The sequence below is a fragment of the Pocillopora verrucosa genome, chromosome 5 (assembly GCF_036669915.1).
Source record: "Pocillopora verrucosa isolate sample1 chromosome 5, ASM3666991v2, whole genome shotgun sequence".
Lineage (NCBI taxonomy): Eukaryota > Metazoa > Cnidaria > Anthozoa > Scleractinia > Pocilloporidae > Pocillopora > Pocillopora verrucosa.
Window position 1 is genome coordinate 26,444,317 of NC_089316.1, and position 10,319 is coordinate 26,454,635.

The window sequence follows — 10,319 nt, forward strand, 5'->3', positions numbered from 1 at the left end:
AAGATACTGATCTTATTTTCCACTCTTTATGAGTGGTAGCCACAGCAACTGATTCAGTAGACTCTTGAAAATTCTCTCTGCAAAAAAATAGACAAGAAAATCCCGCATTCTGTGTTCCATTGTTTCCTCAGATTCTGCTACTTTTGTTACATGCTCACAGTTGTGATGCTGGTGATCACAGATAAAGCAAGTGATAAGTGCACCTTGGAGGCCAACTACTCCATGCTGTTTATTTCCATGTACAAAAATGGTAAAATTATTCCCATTCAAAGGCAATAAGTCATGATGTTCCTCCTGAGATAGAAAAACAGCAAGAACAAAAAGTAAGTAGACTGTGGAAATGCTACAATCATTTCAGATAGTCTTTACTTAAATAACAGATACAAATGGAAAAATATGATGTTTACAGCTACTTACAGCAAATAATGCACTTGTCATTTCTCCAAGAATATAATAAACTAAGATTCATAAATAGCTGTACTCTGAAGGGGGCCTTCCTGTTTAAATACACAAATTATGCTCTAAAATTATTTAACTTCAACCAAAATCATTAGGATGAGTGAAAAATAACCAGAAAAATGTTGATGAAAGTAAGATTAATGTTAGTAATGATTATGAATAAAAAATAATTATGAATACCAAAGGTGTGCAATTAGGATATTTTATATTGCATGTATACAGTGATGTATTAATACTACCCAGGTTTGAGTCTTGTTTAGGTGGAAAGGTCTACTTACTAGTAGTACATAAATTGTGGTCATTTCTTTTTGTACTACAGCACTAGCAGTACACAAAAAGATCAACACTAGAGCTACAAAAATAACTTATAAACAATGATCAGCCAGCTTGCCAAGATTTGGGAATATTCATAATAAGTGCCTCTACCTAGGCCTTATCCTTAATATTTATGAAAAATATCCCAGGCACTTACAAGCAATTTCTTTGTAACTGCATCGAAATCTGGAAAAGTGAACAAAGAAAAATTGCTGCCAATGATGGGAAAAGCATTGCTGTTCAACAGCTCTCACAAGTAAACTGTGAGGTAACAGGCACAAGGTCTGTCTGAGAGCATGGGTCAGTGGATCAAGCAAAACTTAATTCACCATCTGCTATGATTTCATCATCAGAAACATTCTAGAAATAAATAATAACACTGTAAATATTTAAACTGCTGTGAAATTTACACTCCTATGTATGGTAAGAGATCTATTTTTAATTAAAAAATGCATGTAAAATCCTCGTTGGAAAAGAGGAGGTATTCATTATATTAGCTTCAGCCCGATATAAAAGAAAATAATGAGGAATAAAAAAATGAATACTGTCATTGTGTGAGATTCATCACAACTCATGAACAGTGAACAGTTTCCTATGTATCTGTGAAAAAAAAAAAGTGTATCAAATGGGAAATATCTTGGTTACTACAGACATCAGTTTTCCTTGACTTTTTTTAAACATGCCAACTTCCCATGGCTCAAAATAAAATTCCATGACTTCTTTCCTGATCTTTTCCTGACATGTGTCACACCCAAATATAATTTATAGAGTACATGCTAAAAGAACTTAAGCCTAAAATGACTGTAAAGTTTCAAGTTCAAGTTTTCAAGTTTATTATTTCACACTGTTTACAGAAAAAATAACTTAACATAACATGATTTACAATGATATAGAAAAAATACAAACAGAAATTAACTAGAAGAAAGAATATTTAATCATGTACAGTGACCAAAGTAGCCAATGAGCTTTCGAGTTGGTCACTGTCATGTGTAGATATGAGTTGGGGTTGGCCGCATGTTAAGTATAATTTAAATTAATAGTTACATTTAAGACAATATTGTTATTGTAAGAGAAGAAAGACATACTTAAATACAAGTTAGAATAAAAGGAAAACTGTATTTTGTGAAGCATTATCTTATATAGCTAACAGTTAAACTATGGTCAGTTTTGAGTACTCAATAAGAATCTTTTATACCACTTTTTGAATAGCATGCATGGAAAACATTTAAATTCAGGTGGTAAAGACTCTCAGATTTTTATTGCAAAGACTTTAAATGCAGACATACCATAATTAGTGTGTACTGATGGCTTAAAGAAGTTTTGATTTGAAACATACCTGGTATTATATGAGTGAATCTCTGATGCAGGTGTGAGAATATTCAGTAGTACAGCTAGTGTGTTACTTTTGTCATTCTTAAGTTTATATGTAAAAAGTGATACTTTTAGTCTGTAAATATTTTCAAGTTTCAAGATTCCAAGAAGAATATAATAAGAGTTGACATGTTCTCTGCCATAAGCAAAGAACATGCTTTGTTTACATCTACTCTGCTTAGTGCAGATTTTATTTAATCTAGTTTTGTAAGCCGCACCTCAGCTGGCAAGACCATAGTTTAAGTATGGATAAATAAGGGTATAATATAAATGTTTGAGCATATGAAAATCAAGATAGTGTCTTAGCTTATTAATTATACCTACATTCTTTGCTAATTTATTATTTACATGTTGAATTTGGGATTCCCTCTGTAGATGCTCATCAAGGTATATACCTAGATACTTAATATAGCTTTTGCAATAAATATTGTGGATATTTAAATGTATTTTTTTCTTTGATGCTGTTATTAGCATATAATTAGTTTTCTTAAAATTTACAGATAACTTATTAATAGAACAATATTTTAAAACTAATTTAATCTCTTTATTCATTGTAAATTCAACCTCGTTTGGATTACTACCAGTAAAGAAAATATTAGTATCATCTGCAAATATTCTAAAAGAAAGCTTCTCAGAGGAGTTTGGTAAATCATTAATATAAAGCAAGAATAACAATGGCCTGAGCATTGAACCCTGGGAAACTCCACATGTAATAGTTTCCATACTGGATTCAATTTCATCAATCTTTACAAATTGAGTGCAATTGCATAAGTAGCTCTTAAACCATTTAAAAGGGGCTCCATGGATTCCATAAATATATAATTTAGAGAGCAGAATATCATGGTTAACAGTCTTTAAGTGGTTAAGTTTATTAGCATATTTTTTATATTCTGCTTTTTGGGGGGGTTATTTGAGAGAAAGTGTGTTCTATACATGCTTTGCTTAGTTTTGATACATTTGAGTATACCATTAGTTATCCAAGGCTTACTAAACTACTTCTGTTTACTTTGGGATATTTGTTTCCTTGGTGCATGTTTATGAACAATAAGCTGAAGAGTACTTATGGACTTGGTTGCAATTTCATTACAGTCATTGCTTTCAATGTAAATACTATTCCAGTCAATTGCTTTGATATCCTGTAGGTAAAGTTCTGAATCAAATTGCCTGTAGTCTCTACAATATCTCTTAAATTTTTGTTTTTGTACTGGTATATCAACAATACAAAAGGTTGGTAGATGATCCCAGATATCTATTGTAGCAATTCCAGATATCATTTGGTTAGTGTTGTTGGTATATATATGATCTATCAAAGTTGCTGTATAATTAGTAATTCTGCTAGGCTTAGTTATTATTGGTGAGATGTTGTTAGAGTGTAGCATATCTAGGTACTCTTCAGTTTGTGTATGATGGTTATATTTTAAAAAATCTATATTCATGTCTCCCAGAATGTATAGTTGGTATCTATTCTGTAATTTTATAATTAGATCATCAAGATGTTTAATAAATTCTTCTATATTAGCACCAGGGTGTTTATAAATGGATCCAATTAATATAGGTGCCTTGCCATTACATGGATCAATTTCAACCCAGCACAATTTGACTAGTTGCATATTAAATTTTATATCAAGTCTGGGTACATGTAGATTTAACCCTTAAACTCCCATGAGGGACCAAGACAGAATTTCTCCTTACAATATCAATACAATGTCAACCAGATAAGTGATAAGAATAAAGAAAGATATCAATTTGGAGATAATAAGTTGATTCAATACTTACTGCTCTGAACTAACATTATAGGAATTGTATGGTTGATATTTAAGAGAATTACAAATTTGATCTGGGAGTAAAAAGGGTTAAGAGTCTTAATGATGTAGATAGCTGACCCACCAGCTGAAGTAGGTGAATCAGTAAGATAAAGTTCATAATTTAAAAGATCCACATTACAAACAGAGTTTGCATTTAATCTGGTTTCAGTAATAGCAAGAATTTCTGGTCTTTTATCAAGGGAATAAAGAAAATCTTCAAGCAAAGCTAAATTTTTTTGTAAGCTTCTCATATTACAGTGAAACATTGAAATGGCTTTTGGCCCAGCTTTGGCAATAGCATTATTTATCTGAGAAATGGAGTAGTAATTTGACATGGGAATAGTAAGCATTAAGTCAGGATCAGTTTCATCAGATTTATCAGGGTTGGATATCAAATTGAACAGGTCAGTATCTATTAACTGATTGAAATGAACTGACCTTAAGCCATTTGCAATATTAAACTCTCCATCATTGAGGTTGTAGAAATGGCAAAATCTGCAAGGAATTAATTGTAATTCATTCATTGGAGATTTATAAAGTGAAGAAATATAAATAAATATGAATAATCAGATGTTGGAAAAAAAAATACTCATCTGTTATTAATCTCATCCAAATAATCTTCGAGTTCCTTTTGGGTAGAGAAGCTTACAATGCGTGAGGTCTCAGTCTCTTAGGAGGATCTTTCCGTTGGCAGTCCATAAAAATTTGTGATTACGCTGTTGTTTGAATGTATTAATTTTCCCAAACAATCTCTTCCTATAGGTGGTTAACGACTCATTGATATGAATCTTGTTGTCACTGAAGACACTTTTGCCCATTTCGGCTTCGACAGTAAAAAAACAGAATCGAAAATATTTTTAATAGATGAAAAATTAAGACTTACCAGCAAAGCATCTAAAATTGGTCTAGGTTGCAACGCCTGATGAGAAGGATTTTCGAAATCATCTTGATCAGTCGAGGTGGTGACCGTAGTACTCAAATCAGATGTCTTCTATGATCCCCTACGTCTAACCTTCTTTGGCACTAACAAGGAAAAATTTCACCGGCCTCTTCTTTAATTCCTCTCGCTTAATTCATTTTCGTGAACGGCGGGAAAAGGTGGTGTGCTGTTATCCGCCATTTTGGGGAATGCGGCTACACGGACGTGTATGTGTCATGAAGTGTACCAGCAGCTGGTGGTTATTTTCGTGGTTATGAGCAGAGTGATCTGTCATACAGAATACCTCCCGTTCACGAAAATGGATCCTTCTGTTAGGAAGTATTTAATTAGTTTATGATTAGTAAGTCATTTTGTTAGTTCTTTACTATTCTGATTTCATCTTTCGTTTATAATTAGAATGTACCTAAAGGCTAATTTCCAACCTTGATGCAACGCAGTCGTTTGTTTTTGTTGTGCACCTCTTTTGTATAAATTCAAATTCCGAAGTTATTTCGCTTTGAGCTGTTGTGATGAGTTTCCGAATTGTGACAGCCTTGTCTACCTTCCATAAGTGGACGTGTTTAATTTGTCTACTGACCTTGCTTTGGATCCACATGAAAGTTTTTGTTTTGGCTAACGCAGTCAGAGGTTGATTCAGTTGATTGGAAGCATTATGATCAAGTGCTTTGTTGTTCATTTCGAAAGTCTCGTGAAATTGTTTGGTTTAGTTTTCTAACAACATTGTTTAGCCATCTAAACCGCAAAAAAATTGAAGCGAAATGCCCTCCATTCGTTTACTTATTATTTATCACACGCAACAAGAATCGAACGTTGTTTGTCTGAGTCACGAAGGGGAACTGAAATTTCATGACGTCATTAGCACTCTTCGCTATTGTCACGATATTTGTCCTGAAGCTCTTTAATCCTCCCGCCAAGAATCAATCTGGCGCCAAATCTATCAGTTAATTACAGTGCCCTCCTAACCTCTTGAACAACTGATGACGTCAAGCCAAAGGAATTTGGCGCCGCGTGCTCTTCACATGCCATGGAATTTTTGGCAACGCGAAGTGAAGAGCTACAACGAAATAAGACGGCAAAAATAATTTTTTAGAGTTTTAGTTTCTATTGTTACCAATCTAAGCAGGTGATAGCCAGTGTGAACTAGTTTTGCAGACTCGTTTTAAAGCGAAAATTTGACGATTTAAAGTTTAGCTTGAGGCGGAAATTCTTGCCTCATCATTACGTTATCTAATCTTAGAGAGTCAACAGACTAATTTTTTCTTTCATCACGTCTCCCACTGGCGTTAAAGAAAGAAGTCTCTGACCTGCATCACACCCAGGTGTTTAAGCTTCTAAGTAAGAAATACAAAAACTCTTTTGAAGTAAATACCACAAAAAAAAGATGGCGATACTTGGTAGCTTAGAATTTCGCAGTCTTTAAGCTGCAAAAAAACCGCGCTGAAAATTAATTGAAGTTCACAGTGTAAGAGAGTGAAAAAGAGCACATGGGGGCGAATGGATGAATGGAGGTCAAGCGCATCTTCTGAAATAACACATATCTGTATCCGTCTTAATTTAGTGGTCTGATATCTGTTTCTTATGTAAACAAGTAAACCTTGCATAAGCCATCGCCCTTTTGACAATTGAAAGTTTTCAAAGAGCCAATCAAACGAAAGTTCTGTATCTCATTAAATATAATATGATCAAAATAGCAATTCATTAATTCGGAGAAATCAGTCTTCAAACGAAAGTCACAGAAAAACTAGAAATGCCTGTGGATAAACTATTAGATCATTTGGCGCCAAAAACTTTCGGCAAAATTCAATATGTGGCCGTGGTTTTCTGGATCCTGATTGGTGTCATCTTCCTTGCTATATTCGCCGACATGGAAAACGGCGAACCCAGGTTTGATTTCCGCTGTGGCGCAGCGAAAAGTCAAAACATCGACCTCGTGCAGGGAGAATGTTACGGGAAATACCAGGAGCAATACAACAAATTCGCTCTGCCTGTCTATGGCTTCGTAATCATGAATTTTGTCCTTATTATATTTGTATGTGTTATCTACTCCCGAATGGTAAGACCTACAGTCAATCGACTGTCGCGAAGCATTCGCAACGGTGATCCAGAGAGACAGTCGCACGATCAAGAGAGCGCATTATCAACGGGAAAGAAGCTTTTTATCGCCTACTGCTGTCAACTATCCACAAGACTTGTTTTAGGAGTTGTTTTCATCATCCTACAAACTCAGTTGCTTTATCCTTTGAAGTTTTCTTCAAAGTTTCACTGTTATTTAACCACCGATGGAACCACTCAGCCGGGGAATTCATCTGACAACGCCCAACACTCTACTTCACACGACTGTTATAATCGACGAGCGGTAAAGAAAACCTCCTGGATGGACGCTGTCCTTGTAGTGAATTTAATTTTTGTCGTTGGCATTCTGATTGAAATTGGCTACATTTTTTTTAGGGCATGCAAAGAAGGGGATTTCATGCAAAACTCAAAGTTTCAAGCATCTCACCTAAATCCTCCCGAAGAATCTAAGCAGCAAGAAGAAAGAACACAACTTGAACCACTCGTAAAATCACCGCTTCAGGAATTTATCCGGAATACAAAGAAAATGATCATGGACGACACTTATCAACCTCCACAACTCCGGTCGCTTTTTCCAGGTCCTCCTGGCAAAGGACACCCACCTAAACATTTGACTCTGGATCAGATTTACACAAACCTTGTTGTTGTACCTAACATGGCTGAATATGACTTCACTGAAGACAGACGGAAGAACTTGCAAATCTACGCCAGGTCGGGTGAGAAAAACGAAACACTGAGAGGGCCAGAGGACATTCTAAATCACGAAAACAAAAACATTTTGATCGTCGGTCGTCCTGGAATCGGAAAGACTCTTTGTTGTACAAAAATTCTCAGAGACTGGGCATCTAACAAAGTATTCCAAAAGACACCCGATGACAAAATCCACTTTGATGCTGCTTTTTTCGTCAAGTTCAGATTATTCAACGCTGCAACCGAACTTAGTCTTAGAGAGCTACTTACCCGCTCCACATACTCATCCAGGGATGAGCTGGATGAGCAAGTCTGGAATTACATCCTAGAAAACCCGCAGAAAGTTCTCCTTATTTTTGATGGAATTGATGAATTTAAATTTAAATCAGAAATCAGCAAAAAAGATAATGAACCTCAATTCAGAAACAAAGTAGACGAGAAGATGCCCCTCTCCGCGCTTTATGCCAAACTAACGACTGGAAAACTTCTTAATGGAGCAGCCGTTCTAACTACTACAAGACCTACAGCTCTTTCATGCATCAAAAGTATTCCTTTTGACAAAATGTTCGAAATCCTTGGCTTCTCATCCGAACAAGTCGAAGAATACGTAACCAGATTTGCTGAAGAAGACAAGGAAGCAGGCGACACGGTAAGGCGGCACATCACCAGCAACGTCAATATCTTATCTCTATGTTACATTCCTGCGAGTTGCTTCATCATTTGCTCAAGTCTCTTTAAAATGGTGAAGTTCCATGCTTCTAGAGGTCTCGACCTACCAACAAGTTTAACAGGCATATACAAGAGAGCCGTGAAAATTTTCTACTTGAGACACAACGAAGAATTTCGCAATGAACATTTCACTGACGAAGACTTTGAATCAGATGAATTGCCCCGCGAAGAAGAAAAAAAATTGGAGAAACTAGAAAAATTGGCATTTGAAGGAATTAAAGAAGGAAGGCTGATCTTTGGAGCAAACGAAGTACGCGGAATGGAGGACAGCGCTCTATTTCACCGCTTACCCGACCGTGAAGTTGACTCGTTTAGTAGCGAAGGACAGTTCTGTTTTATTCATCTCACAATGCAGGAGTTTTTCGCTGCGAAGCACCTAACTAACATGAGTGAAACAGAATTAAAAACCTTCGTTCAAATGAACATTAAGGAAGGCAAATGGCAACTGGTTTTTCAGTTTGTAGCAGGATTAATGGAGAATAAAAAAAACCTACCAAGCGAAATTATCACAGACCTTCTCCCTGTGAAAACCGAAGAAAAAGAAAACGCATACTACAACGTACAGTGGACAGAGAATGAAGAGAAAACGAAAGTGACCTGCTGGCCGACTGCAGACGAACAATATTTAGCAGTGACATTAATGAAATGTTTAAACGAAAATAGTAGAATGAAGTCAGAAGCACAGAGAAAACTTCAACAAATTAACTTTAATTTTGTAAATTTTAATTATTGTCACCTCACAGCTGTTGATTGCTCTTCGTTAGTAAATTTAATTAATGTTCAACCAATTTCACATGTAGATTTGAGTGACAATAACATTGGTCCATTAGGTTGTTTGGAGATTTGTAAATTGTTAAAATGTAGGGGATCTCAACTGAGCTGGTTAAACCTCAAATGGAATAGATAGTCAATTGACAGATGAAGCAGCAAAGTATTTAGCTGAAGCCATCAACAACAACAACTGTCAGCTACGCACGTTATTCCTCTCATTCAATAAAATCTCAGACATTGGAGCACAGCACTTGGCTGAAGCCATCAACAACGACAACAACTGTCAGCTACGCACGTTAAACCTCTTCTCAAATAACATCACAGAAGCAGGTAGGCAAAAGGCATGTAATTTACTAAGCAATAGTCAGTCTGAGTGTGATATAATTTTTTAGGCCTCAGCAATTCCAATTAAAAACTAAAAAGAAATTATTAGAACCACTTACTATTCAAAATAACTGTGAGGTAACCAGCTCAGTGATAATTACAGCCCAACAACTCAAATCTTGAATGAAAGCAAACTTACTCTGTGAAGCGCTCAGAGCAGCGAGATTATTTGAACCGGATCGAAATGAAGAAAAATGAACCAATGAACATGTTTATTGAGAACAAAGGATGTCAATTTTTTTTTTTTTTTAAAACAAACCAATAACATTGAAGTAAAAAACACAAAGCTTCCCGCAGAGAAAACAATCAAACCTCGGACCTCTCAGGAAGCTTTTTCATTTCATGATTGGTTAGTTTCGATCCTAAATTCTCTTCAAGCTTCTGTATGTTTTGATCGCTTGAGAGTTTTGTGTGAGATTTTAAGCGGATTAGATTTTTTTTTGATTAAAGCAAACCGGTTCAAATAGTTTCGCTTTTCTGGCAAAATATCAAAAAAAGATATGAAACCACATTATAAATCAGATCACATTGCTTTCAGACAGGCCCTAAGCAAGGCCTTTTTGTAGGTTTTTGGTGTAAGATTTACATAACATTTAAACAATTTGACTCAGGGAGGTTTCTGCATTTGTTGTAAATATTAATGTAATTTATGTACATATTTATTTTTTTCATAATAAATTTTGTAAACCAAATTCAACTTTGTGTTGAGATACATTTGGCCTCAATTGTTAGACACATATCCTTGTAAAGAAGTTATGAGAATTTGGTGTTAGATCAAGATA

At 35.3% G+C, this 10,319-nt stretch overlaps 1 pseudogene; it reads left to right on the forward strand.

Moving 5' to 3' along the window:
- Positions 1-6,049: 6,049 nt before the first annotated feature.
- Positions 6,050-10,229, forward strand: LOC131772783 (NACHT, LRR and PYD domains-containing protein 3-like; annotated as a pseudogene).
- Positions 10,230-10,319: the final 90 nt, after the last annotated feature.